This window comes from Bos grunniens, chromosome 26 (assembly GCF_055505025.1).
Source record: "Bos grunniens cultivar Pamir isolate PY7600 chromosome 26, Bosgru_T2T1.0, whole genome shotgun sequence".
NCBI lineage: Eukaryota > Metazoa > Chordata > Mammalia > Artiodactyla > Bovidae > Bos > Bos grunniens.
This window is the reverse complement of record NC_141190.1, coordinates 16,291,646-16,305,592: the sequence shown is the minus strand read 5'-3', so window position 1 is coordinate 16,305,592 and position 13,947 is coordinate 16,291,646. Positions and strand designations below refer to the sequence as shown.

At 39.3% G+C, this 13,947-nt stretch overlaps 1 pseudogene across 1 annotated transcript in view; it reads right to left on the bottom strand.

The window, feature by feature from the left end:
* Positions 1-2,333: 2,333 nt before the first annotated feature.
* LOC147344086 (cytochrome P450 2C18-like) overlaps positions 2,334-13,947 on the bottom strand; it is a 39,552-nt pseudogene continuing 27,938 nt past the window's right edge. The window contains exons 7-9 of the transcript XR_015155704.1: positions 11,249-11,436; positions 5,810-5,924; positions 2,334-5,060 (exon numbers count right to left, since the gene is read on the bottom strand). The product of XR_015155704.1 is annotated as a cytochrome P450 2C18-like (transcript). The remainder of the gene's footprint in view (positions 5,061-5,809; positions 5,925-11,248; positions 11,437-13,947) is intronic.

The following is a 13,947-nucleotide window of genomic DNA, read 5'->3' as shown; positions in this document are numbered from 1 at the left end:
TATAAGTGGAATCATGCAGTGATTGTACTCCAAACTTGTCTAAGTTCATTCAGCCTAATTGATCAAAGTTCATTCAAGTTATCAAGTACTGCAGCATATTCTATTTCTTAAATTTGAATAATATTCCATTGTATGTATATTCCATTGTTTCCATTCATCCATTGATTGACATTTAGGATTCTTCATATATTGACTGCTATGAATAATGCCAAAACTAACATAGAAATGTAGTGTGTCTTCAATATCCTAATTTCAATTCTTTAGGTAAATAGCAATGTCAGAAGTGACATTGCTGGTTATACGGTAATTCTATTTTTAATTTCTGGTCAACCGCTATTCCATTTTCCATAGAAGCTGCATCATTTTGCATTTCTAGTACACAAGGGTTTCAATTTCTTCACACTCCTGCCAACACCCCCTTTCTTTATTTTTTATAATATCCAGCCCAACATGTGTAAGGATATATCTCACTGTGGTTTTGACTTACCTTGCCCTGATGGGTAGTGATGTTGAGCACCTTTTTATATACTTGTTGGCCAATGTTATGTTTATTTAAGAGAGATGGATCTTCTAGCTCTTTGCCCATTTTGAAATTGGGTTCTTGGATTTTTACTATTGAGTTGTAAGAGTTCCTCCATGTTTTGGATATTAACCTCTCATCAGATATGACTTACAGATATTTTCTCCATTCTATATATTGCCTTTTCACCTTATTGATTATTCCCTTTGATTTGTAGCTTTTCATTTTTATATAGTTCCACTAGTCTAATTTTTCTTTTTCTGCCTGTGTTTTTAGTGCCTTATCCATGAAATTGTTGCCAAAACCCAGATCATGAAGCTTACACCCTATGTTTTTTTCTGAAAGTTTTATAGGTTCAGGTCTTACATTTAATCTTTAACCCATTCTTAGTTGATTTTTATATCTAGTGTAACATAAGGGTCCAATTTCATTCTTTTCAACAGACATATCTATTTTCCCAGCATTATTTGTAGAAAAGACTGCTCTTTTGTGTAGTCTTGGCATACTAATTAAGCTTCAAGTGACTCTATTAGCTCAGATTTATTTCTGGGCTTTATACAGTGTCATTGCACTGTTTATGTCTATCTTTACATCAGTGCAATACTGATTAATTGCTATAGCTCCATAATATAATATATTAGTATTTTGAAATTAAGAAGTGTGATGCTTCCAGCTCTGTTTTTTTAATAAATTTATTGCATTATAGTTGATTTATAATGTTGTGTTTAATTTTTGCTGCAACAGCAAAGTGACTCAGTTATATATATATATATATATATATATATATATTAATACATATTCTTTTCTATTATGGTTTATTACAGGATATTGAATATAGTCCCCTGTGCTATACAGTAGGAACCTACTGTTTATCCATCCTAAATATAATAGTTTGCACCTGCTAATCCCAAACTCCCAATCCTTCCCTCCCCTACCCACCCTCTCCCTTGGCAACCTTAAGTCTGTTCTCTGTATCTGTGGGTTTATTTCATAGATATCTTCATTTGTGTTTTATTTTAGATTCCACAGGTAAGTGACATTGTATGGTATTTGTCTTTCTCTTTCTGACTTCACTTAGTATGATAATCTCTAGTTGCAATCCATATTGCTGGAAATTGCATTTCATTTGGTTCCTTTTTATGGATGAGCAGTATTCCATTGCATATATGTACCTCATCTTCTTGATCCATTCCTCTGTTGATGGACATTTTTGTTGTTTCCATGTCTTAGCTATTGTGACTAGTGCTGCTATGAACATAGGGGTGCATGTTTCTTTTTAGATTAGAGCTTTGTCTGGATATATGTCCATAAGTGGAATTGCTGGATCACATGGTTATTCTATTTTTAGTTTTTTGAGAAACTTTCATACTATTCTCCATAGTGACTGCACCAATTTGCATTTTCATCACCAGTGTAAGATGGTTTCCTTTTCTCCGCAACCCTCTCCAGCATTTATTATTTGTAGACTTCCTAATGCTAGCTATTCTGACCTGTGTGAGATGCTACCTTATTCAATTTGCATTACTAAAATAATTAGCAACATGGAACATGTTTCATTTGTCTAGAAGACATTTGTATGTCTTCTTTGGAAAAATGTCTATTTAGGTCATTAGATCATTTGTCCATTTTTCAATTGGGTCATTTGTTTTTTATTGCTGAGTTGTATGAGCTTGTATATTTTCAAAAGTAAGCTCTTGTCAGTCGCATTGTTTGCAAATATTTTCTCCCAATCTATAGTCTGCCTCTCTGCTGTGTTTATGATTTTCTTTCCTGTGCATTAGCTTGTAAGTTTGATTAGGTCCCATTGTTGTTCTTTTTCAAGACTGCATTGCTACTTGAAGCGCTGTGGTTTCATATGAATCTTAGGATTATTTCTGTTTCTATAAAAATTATTGTTAGGGTTTTGATAGATACTGCATTAAAAACATAGTTGGCTTTGGTACTATGGACATTTTAACAACATTAATTCTTCCAATCTATGAACACAGATGTACTTTCATTTGCTCATCTTTTTAAATTTCTTTCAGCAATTTTTATATTTTTAGTGTATAAGTTTTCATTTCCTTAGTTGAGTTATTCATAAAGATTTTTTTATGCTGCTATAAATGATATTACTTTTTAATTTACAATTTGTTATTAATGGGTAGAAATGGAAATGATTTCTGCATTGAAATTGAATTCATTTATTAGATCTAACAGGGCTTTTTGTATGAAATCTTTATGATTTTTTCATATAATATCATGTGATCTTGAATAAATATCATTTTATTTCTTCCATCTGATGTGAATGACTTTTATTTTTTCTTGCCTAATTTCTCTGCTGCTGCCGTTGCTGCTACTAAGTTGCTTCAGTCAGGTCCAACTCTGTGTGACCCCATAGACGGCAGCCCACCAGGCTCCCCCGTCCCTGGGATTCTCCAGGCAAGAACACTGGAGTGGCCTGCCACTTCCTTCTCCAATGCATGAAAGTGAAAAGTGAAAGTGAAGTTGCTCACTCATGTCTGACTCTTCACGACCCCATGGACTGTAGCCTACCAGGCTCCTCTGTCCGTGGGATTTTCCAGGCAAGAGTACTGGAGTGGGATGCCATTGCCTTCTCCGGCCTAATTTCTCTCAGTTCAGTCACTCAGTCGTGTCCAACTCTTTGCGACCCCATGAATCGCAGCACGCCAGGCCTCCCTGTCCATCACCAACTCCCAGAGTTCACCCAAACCCATCGAGTCAGTGATGCCATCCAGCCATCTCATCCTCTGTCGTCCCCTTCTCCTCCTGCCCCCAATCCCTCCCAGCATCAGAGTCTTTTCCAATGAGTCAACTCTTCGCATGAGGTGGCCAAAATACTGGAGTTTCAGCTTTAGCATCATTCCTTCCAAAGAAATCCCAGGGCTGATCTCCTTCACAATGGACTGGTTGGATCTCCTTGCAGTCCAAGGGACTCTCAAGAGTCTTCTCCAACACCACAGATCAAAAGCATCAATTCTTTGGCGCTCAGCCTTCTTCACAGTCCAACTCTCACATCCATACATGACTACTGGAAAAACCATAGCCTTGACTAGATAGATCTTTGTTGGCAAAGTAATGTCTCTGTTTGTTAATATGCTATCTAGGTTGGTCTTAACTTTCCTTCCAAGGAGTAAGCGTCTTTTAATTTCATGGCTGAAATCACCATCTGCAGTGATTTTGGAGCCCCAAAAAATAAAAGTCTGACACTGTTTCTCCATCTATTTCCCATGAAGTGATGGGACCAGATGCCATGATTTTAGTTTTCTGAGTGTTAAGCTTTAAGAAAACTTTTTCACTCTCCTCTTTCACTTTCATCAAGAGGCTTTTTAGTTCCTCTTCACTTTCTGCCATAGGAGTGGTGTCATCTGCATATCTGAGGTTATTGATATTTCTCTCGGCAATCTTGATTCCAGCTTGTGTTTCTTCCAGTCCAGCGTTTCTCATGATGTACTCTGCATATGAGTTAAATAAGCAGGGTGACCAATATACAGCCTTGACGTACTCCTTTCCCTATTTGGAACCAGTCTGTTGTTCCATGTTCAGTTCTAACAGTTGCTTCCTGACCTGCATATAGGTTTCTCAAGAGGCAGATAAGGTGGTCTGGTGTTCCCATCTCTTGAAGAATTTTCCACAGTTTATTGTGATCCACACAGTCAAAGGCTTTGGCATAGTCAATAAAGCAGAAATAGATGTTTTTCTGGAACTCTCTTGCTTTTTCGATGATCCAGTGGATTCAGCAATTTGATCTCTGGTTCCTCTGTCTTTGCTAAAACCAGCTTGAACATCTGGAAATTCACAGTTCACGTATTGCTGAAGCCTGGCTTGGAGAATTTTGAGCATTAGTTTATTAGCATGTGAGATGAGTGCAACTGTGTGGTAGTTTGAGTATTCTTTGACATTGCCTTTCTTTGGGATTGGAATGAAAACTGACCTTTTCCAGTCCTGTGGAAGCCAGATGTAAAGGCTTATAATTAGGAGAGACATCATGACCTTTTCACACCTTTTCTTCCATTTCGTACATGCACTAGCACAAAAGAGAAAGAGTCTGAGAAGTGACTCATCAAATTATGCCTTTTGTTTCGAACATGCATAGGAGAAGGCTCTCCATTGGTATGCATTAACCATCTTGTTATATTTTGTACTGATTACATAATAATACTCAATATTAGACAAGTATTAGCATATGTGATGGCCAATACAAATGTTACAGAATATGGAGAATAGAAGATACATTTCTGCAGTGAAACAGCACAATGAGATGAGAGGTCAGAGAAGGAATTTTCAGGAAAACTGAAGGGAAAGAGGTGAGTGATGCCCTGATGAGAGGCAGTTGAAGCCAAATGATCTAACATTCCTCACACAGGATTGAAGCAAAGCTCGTAAGAAGGCAGCATAGAAACTAACCCACTGGCAACTGGGGTGGTGTCAATGTCCTTCGGGTCAACCACAGATTTCAAGGCAAATTTTTGTAAAATTGTGGTCAGGAATAAAAACAGTTCTATGCGTGCCAGGCCCTCTCCCACACAAATCCGTTTCCCTGCAAACAAGAAACACAGAGAGTACATATACTCCTTGTTTATGTACAGAACATTGTGTTTCTGGCTGTCAGAAAGAGACTATGCATTTGATGAATGTTTCAATGAATAGAAGGAAAGCAGAATGGCTGGATAGACAGATGGACAAAGGGTAGGCACACATGCTATCCACTTAAATCTTATCTTAACAGGTATCCTTCTCTCAACAAACATTTACTGAGCATCAGCACTATACCACATACTTCAGTAAGTATTCTTATACTATAGCTGCAATTTGATATTTTCAAGTTCAATCTTTTTCTAGAAACACACATATATTCATTCTATTTTCTGTTCCTAATCTGATGGTCCAACATGTTTCTTTCCATTCTCCACAGCCTCTGTTCTCTGCTCTAAGTATATTTACTCTTCATCAACCTTGAAGTTTCAAAGATTTATTACAGAGTTTCTTTTGTCTAAGATGCACTTTTCTTACATTTTCAGAATGTAGCTAAACTTCATTTCTGAATTTGAAAGAACTGGGTCACCTCTCCAAGCTTCAGTAATCTAGCCCAACAATGATGATGTATTGAGGGGAGGGAAAGTATATAGGCACTGTGATTGCCGCCCCTCATCATAGACAAAAAAGCATTTTTACCATCCCTAGCATAGGGATGAAAGTTCCAGCTGATGCCCAAAAGGTATCCTGCTCTCGGAAGTGATGAAGAAAATAAACTTGTGCTACCTACTGATAAAGCCATGAAGTACTCACTGTTCTTAAAGTTGCTACTCTCATCCAGGAAGTGGCCAGGGTCAACCACCTCTGAGTTGGGGAATTCCTTGTCATCATGTAGCACAGAAGTCAGCAATGTTAATACATCTGTGCCCTGGAAAGAACAGATAAAGATAAACTAAACTACACAGAAGTACTGGAGCCAGACAAATGCTGCAAACCATTTAGTCCAATTTTATGATTTATAGATGAAGAATCTAAGGCTAAAGAAGGGCTGCAGCATTTTGAGCAAGACAGCAGCAGACAGAGTAAGTAATAAACAAAAATAAATTAAAGATGAGTGGCAGTAATGTTGCAAGTAAATCTCAAAAGCATTTGAAACAGTGAGTACATGGGTCCCAGGGTGAATCCATTCTGCTTATCACCACATTTGGACACAGGTGTCCATCCGTCATAGCTGCTTTGTCACTTCAATTTCCACTCTTCTCATATGTGGACAATGGTTTGAAATGGAAATCACTATTGGAACTTGAAGTGTTTGGAGTTATCTGTCCATAGTACTTTTGTAAACAGATATCTGATCTAGTCAAAAATAACCTCTTCTATGATAATAATCGAAGAAGGCAATGGCACCCTACTCCAGTACTCTTGCCTGGAAAATCCCATGGACAGAGGAGCCTGGTAGGCTACAGTCCATGGGTTCGTGAAGAGTCAGACATGACTGAGTGACTTCACTTTCACTTTTCACTTTCATGCATTGGAAAAGGAAATGGCAACCCACCCCAGCGTTCTTGTCTTGAGAATCCCAGGGACGGGGGAGCCCGGTGGGCTGCTGTCTATGGGGTCACACAGAGTCAGACACGACTGAAGTGACTTAGCAGCAGCAGCAGCAGCAGGATAATAATAAGTACTAGAGCAATTATTAGTGTTAATCATTTTCATGCAGATTGTCTTATTTGAAAATATAGGGTAGATTTCATTACAGATTAATCTCAGCATAGAAACAGAAACAAAGATAAAATTAGAAAAATCATTTTATAACAATTCAGCATAGGATCATTAATTCAAGCAATTGTCATCCATAAATGCTAAAACTGTAGAGTGAATGGTTAAGAAGTTTGATATTTACAAAGCTCTGAAGTACCACACCATAGATTTTTATTAATTAAATGTAAAAAAAAAAAAGAAACTCTCCCATAGAGAAATCTGGCAGATACTACTTTATTATATGAAGAACACCCCATACCAATAATGGGATGACATTATGTGTCCCCACCTCCCAGATGAATTTCAGTGGAACACAAATGCACCTACATAGCTGTCTAACCAAATAGTAACTGAAATCTAATCTCTAGAAAACAATTGCCTGCAGAATATTTTACAAGACTACTAAATTGAATTCCTCACAAAGTTAAATGTTAAAAGAAATACAAAGTAAAGGGAACTGATAACAGGAAACTAAAGAGAAAAGGTAACAAAATTATATGCTTATCCCTAGGCTACTTATTAAATTGCAAAGAAAAAAGAAAGCTATAAAGTATATTCTAGGCAAATTGGGAATTTTTAAGTATAAGCTGTACATAAGATAATATGAGTGTACTCTTGGTAACCCTTGAGTGTAAATATTATTGTTCTCTTTATAAAAATCATTGTTAATGAGACATACTCACTAAACTAGTGAGGTGTTGATGGATAGGTGGGTAGATAGATAAACTGATATTAATGGAAGAAATTTTTACATACTGAGGAATGGGGAAGTCATTCTTGCTTATACTTCATTTAACTTGAATTTTACATTAAGTAAAGCAGCCTCTTTGTGGCCTATCAGACATACATTACCCATCTGTTTAATCATTTTTTAAAAGGGTTGACTGACTAGAAATAAAAAATGTTAAAAATACAGATTAAATGTTCTTAGGACAGCAAAGCTGAAAAGACTCCCTTCCCAGGTCTCAAGGCCATACTGACTTTGTAAACATGCTGATCTTTGGAGAAAAAAAAAAAAAAAAGAAACCTTGAAGGAATGTTTCCCTGATTTGCTTGATGTACTTTGTTCTGACAAAGTATAAAACTTTGCTGAAAACCATGCTTCTCCACAGCAGCTCTTCAGAGTGATCTGAGAGGCTGTCTCACAGGCTTAGTCCTAAATCTGGCTCAAATAAAACTCTTTTATTCCTAATATGGCTCAAGGTTTCATTGAGTCAGACAAGGTTGTGATCCATGTGGTCAGTATGGTTAGTTTTCTGTGATTGTGGTTTCATTCTGTCTGATGGATGAGGATAAGAGGCTTGTGGAAGTTTCCTAATGGAAAGGATGGCTTTGTAAAACTGGGTCTTGCTCTGGTGGGCAAGTAAATCTCAGTAAATACTCAGTAAATCTTTAATCCTATTTTCTGCTCATGGGTAGGGCTGTGTTCCCTCCCTATAGTTTGGCCTTCAAAAAGACTTATATATGCCAACATATTGCAGCTCCCAGGACTGTGGTAGTCAGTGGCCCTGACCCCACGGCAGGCCCCTGTCAACCCAAGCCTCCACCAGAGACTCCAGGACAATCACAGGCAAGTCTGGCTCAGTCTCTTGTGGGGTCATTGCTCCTTTCTCCCAGGTCCTGGTGCAAAGAAGGTTTTGTTGTTTCCCTGGGGGTTCTCAGTCCTTCTGCCAGATGCCCAGGTTAGGAAATCTGTTGTGGGCCCTGGAACCTTTGCAACAGTGTAAGAACTTCTTTGCTATAATTGTTCTGCAGTTTGTGTGTCGTCTGCTCAGTGGCTCTATGGTCGGCCAGTGGCGACCTCTTCCAAGAGGACTAACGCCACATGCCGTGCCTCCAAGGTCTGCTGCCGCCAGAGCCCTTGTCCCCACAGCAGGTTATTGCTGATCCATGCCTCTGGAGGAGACACTCAAGCACTCAAAGGCAGGTGTGGCTCAGTCTCCTGTGGGGGGTCACTGCTCCTTGCCTTCAATCCTGCGTGCACAGGGTTTTGTTTGTGCCCTCTGAGCTTCTCTGATGTGTCTAAGATTTAATTTTAAATGCAGTTGATCCCCTCCTATCATCTTGTTGAGGCTTCTCCTTTACCCGTGGATGTGGGGTATCTTTTTTTGGTGGAATCCAACATTCTCATGTTGATGGTTGTTGTCCACAGGACTGGAAAAGGTCAGTTTTCATTCCAGTCCCAAAGAAGGGCAATGCCAAAGAATGCTCAAACTATGGCACAATTGCACTCATTTCACATGCTAGCAAAGTAATGCTCAAAATTCTCAAAGCCAGGCTTCAACAGTACATGAACCAAGAACTTCCAGATACTCAAGTTGGATTTAGAAAAGGCAGAGGAACCAGAGATCAAATTGCCAACATCCATTGGATCATAGAAAAAGCAAGAGAATTCCAGAAAAACATCTACTTCTGCTTCATTGACTACCCTAAAAGCCTTTGACTGTGTGGATCACAACAAACCGTGGAAATTTCTTAAAGAGATGGGAATATCAGGCCACCTTACCAGAATCCTGAGAACTCTGTATACAGGTCAAGAAGCAACATTTAAAACTGGACATGGAACAACGGACTGGTTCTAAATTGGGAAAGGAGTATGTCAAGGCTGTATATTTATATTGTCACCCTACTTATTTGCAGAGTACATCATGTGAAATGGTGGACTGGATGGAAGCACAAGCTGGAATCAAGATTGCTGGTAGAAATATCAATAACCTCAGATATGCAGATGACACCACCCTTATGGCAGAAAGCAAAGAGGAACTAAAGAGCCTCTTGATGAAAGTGAAAGAGGAGAGTGAAGAAGCTGGTTTAAAACTCAACATTCAAAACATGGAGATCACGAATGGCATCTTGTCCTGTTACTTCATGGCAAACAGATGGGGAAACAATGGAAACAGTGAGAAACTTTATTTTCTTGGGCTCCAAAATCACTGCAGATATTGACTGCAGCCACAAAATTAAAAGACCCTTGCTTCTTGGAAGAAAAGCTATGTCCAACCTAGACAGCATATTAAAAAGCAGAGACATTACTTTGCCAACAAAAATCCATCTAGTTAAAGCTATGGTTTTTCCAATAGTCATATATGGATGTGAGAGCAGGACCTAAAAGAAGGCTAAACACCAAAGAATTGATGCTTTTGAACTGTGGTGTTGGAGAAGACTCTTGAGGGTCCCTTGGGATGCAAGGGGATCAAACCAGTCAATCCTAAAGGAAATCAATTCTGAACATTCATTAGAAGGAGTAATGCTGAAGCTGAAGCCCCAATACTTTGGCCACCTGTTGCAAAGAGCCAACTCACTGGAAAAGACCTTGTGCTGGGAAAGATTGAGGGCAGGAGGAGAAGGGGACAACAGAGGATGAGATGGTTGGATGGCATCACCAACTCAACGAACATGAGTTTGAGCAAACTCTGGGAGATGATGAGGGACAGGGAGGCCCAGTGTGCTACAGTCCCTGGGGTGGCAAAGAGTCAGACACGACTTAGTGACTGAACTGAACTGAACTGAAACTGACTTTAAAAATCTAACAAAATGTATATAAAACATCATGCTTAATATTTTATGTTAATCTTCACCCTGCAAGAGACCAGAAATGATGAAGGATGAAACAAAGATATTTACCCAGATAGTATGACAATGTATATAGAAACTGCAATTAATTATTAGTAATTTTTTTAATTTAGCAATGCTGCTTTATATAAGGTTATCCAAATGATAAAATTAATTATACTTCTGTATTCCAGATAATAAAATGACAGTCATTATTTAAAACTTATAACAGTATTAAGCATCTTGCAAAAAAGTTTTGCGAGCCAATTTACTGAAAAAGACATTATTGAGAAAATTAAAGAAAGCTCCCCAAACCAAGGACTATATACCATGCCCATTAATTGAAAGACTCGATGTGTCATGATGTTAAGTCTTTTCAAATTGATCTAATGTCACCCAGATAAAAATCCCAGCAGAGTGTTTTGGTAAATTGACTGACACTCATACAAACAAATATCAAATAAAAACTGATAACATTTGGAAAAATAAATATCTAAGATCAGACAAACAATACAAAAGAGGCAGAACAAACTTGGAACACTTGCACTGTCAGCTACCAAAGCCTGTTATAAAGCTTTACAGACTAAACTAGAAACAGCACACCTTCCATCAAGCCACCACACACAGGATTGTTGTGTGCATCGAGAACCGCACTCATACTGTATATATGGGAACTTCAAGACTACTGAGGTCAGTATAAGAGGACCCAATCTTATCAGGTGGCACTAATGTAAAGAACTCGGCTGCAAATGCAGGAGACATAGGAGATGCGGGTTCGATCCCTGGGTCAGGAAGATCCCCTGGAGAAGGGAATGGCAACCCATTCCAGCATTCTTGCCTGGAGAATCGCATGGAGAGAGGAGCCTGGCAAGCTACAGTCCAGTGGAGTCACACAGAGTCAGACATAACTGAAGCAACCTAGCACTCAAGCAATCCTACCTTGGGGATGAGGTAATTTCTGAATTTAATGTCACAGGTCACCACACGGGGCAAACTGGTGGGGACCAGATCAATGTATCTCTGGATTGCATGGACCACAACATCCATGTGGGGCATGTGGCTCCTGTCCTCCATGCAGGGGCTCCGGTGTCTGCCAAGCTCATGGTCAATCTCTTCCCGGGCCTTAGCTGGTAACAGATAAGTAAGAAGGATGGAGAAATAAAAGTGCACACCACATTTGCATACAAATTGAAGGACACGTGAGGCATTATGAAGGTGTTCCAACAACATCATAAACATCAGTTATAGTTCAGAAATTCACCTAAACATAAAGAGATAACTGATATAATATAGATACATTTAACTCTCCTGTGAACTAGGCTTAGTTCAGTTCAGTTCAGTTCAGTCGCTCAGTCGTGTCCGACTCTTTGCGACTCCATGAATCGCAGCACGCCAGGCCTCCCTGTCCATCACCAACTCCCGGAGTTCACTCAGACTCACGTCCATTGAGTCAGTGATGCCATCCAGCCATCTCATCCTCTGTTATCCCCTTCTCCTCCTGCCCCCAATCCCTCCCAGCATCAGAGTCTTTTCCAATGAGTCAACTCTTTGCATGAGGTGGCCAAAGTACTGGAGTTTCAGCTTTAGCATCATTCCTTCCAAAGAAATCCCAGGGCTGATCTCCTTCACAATGGACTGGTTGGATCTCCTTGCAGTCCAAGGGACTCTCAAGAGTCTTCTCCAACACCACAGTCCAAAAGCATCAATTCTTCGGCGCTCAGCCTTCTTCACAGTCCAACTCTCACATCCATACATGACCATAGGAAAAACCATAGCCTTGACTAGACAAACCTTTGTTGGCAAAGTAATGTCTCTGCTTTTGAATATGCTATCTAGGTTGGTCTTAACTTTCCTTCCAAGGAGTAAGTGTCTTTTAATTTCATGGCTTCAGTCACCATCTGCAGTGATTTTGGAGCCCAAAAAAGTAAGTCTGACAGTGTTTCCACTGTTTCCCCATCTATTTCCCATGAAGTGATGGGACCGGATGCCATGATCTTCGTTTTCTGAATGTTGAGCTTCAAGCCAACTTTTTCACTCTCCACCTTCACTTTCCTCAAGAGGCTTTTTAGTTCCTCTTCACTTTCTGCCATAAGGGTGGTGTCATCTGCATATCTGAGGTTATTGATATTTCTCCCAGCATCTTGATTCCAGCTTGTGCTTCTTCCAGCCCAGTGTTTCTCATGATGTAATGTGCATATAAGTTAAATAAGCAGGGTGACAATATACAGCCTTGACGTACTCCTTTTCCTATTTGGAACTAGGCTTAAGATATATCTATATATACTTCTTTATTAGTATACATAATAAGACAAACAGAAACTCCCTGCATTCGGGGAACTACAATAGAGAAAGGAACTGAAAGTCTCTGAATTCAAGAAGTGGATTCTTCCCTAACCTTGCCTCTCAGCTGTGCACCTCACTCTTTTCCTCTTTTTCTGCCCAGTGTCCCTGAGTTTAGAGCCTGTTGGTTTCAGTTTCTCTGAAGAATAATCCTCTCTCATCCCACTGGAGAAAACGTTACATGATAAAAGGATTTGTCAAGGGGACGAGGCAGAGACTGCTACTTTTTTCAATCTCTTTTTCCTTCTACCCTCTTTGACATTTGGTACTTCTAAATACTCAACTTTATGGGGTTATAGGGATACATATTAACTTTGATTAGGTACCTTTTCCTTTCTACATTTAAGATGCAACTTCATCTTCCCTAAAGAGTTCATTATTACTCCTCAGTATGTTCTCTGTGCTTCAGAAATGTGCTGAAGATTTGGTATTTCCTGACCTCCTCTTGTTCAACTTTAAAACTCTTAGTCTTGTTTGTAATAAGTTTTTAATGGGATGGTGAAACAGGACAAGATAATGTCTTTTCTAACCCACCATGCACAATCATAAACTCTTACAAGGTAAATTTAAAAAAAAAGTACTTTGTAAAATATAAAATTGTTGACCCTCAAAATTCTTATTTTGTCAAGCATCATTTTTATAGAAACAGACTTCTGGACTAAAAAAAAACAAACAAAAAAAAAACAACCTTTATAGACATCTTATGCCTAAAAGGTACAATTTCTTGTGACTCTAAATGCTTAGAGCACTTCCCAGAATGTGGGCCTCCCTGGTGTCTCAGATGGTAATGAATTTGCCTGCAATACAGGAGACCCAGGTTCAATTCCTGGGTCAGGAAGATCCCTTGGAGAATGGAATGGCAATCCACTCCAGAATTCTGGCCTGGAGAATTCCATGGACAGAAGAGCCTAGAAGGCTAGAGTACATAGGGTCACAAAGTATCATACCGGGGTCCAGCCCCGGTTGGATCCAGGGATTCCCTCAGGATGACGGCTTCAGCAATTTAAAGGGATAGCGTCAGTGGAGAGAATCAGAGGCCTAATTATAATTGGTTTACGTGGGAAATCGATATACCCCCACGCTCCAATTACTTTGGCCTGAAGAAAGAGTAGAGACAAAAGAAAAGAAAAGGAGACGAGAAAGAACGACACGGGGAGACCAAGCTTTGGTGAGCAAGGCCCGTAGCTTTATTTTTAGCAGGACTTTTATACCTCAAGTTGTACATAGAAGATAATGGGGGATGCAAAGTCATGTAAGGTCAGCAGACCTTAATCATTATCGCAAATACAAAGGCTTTG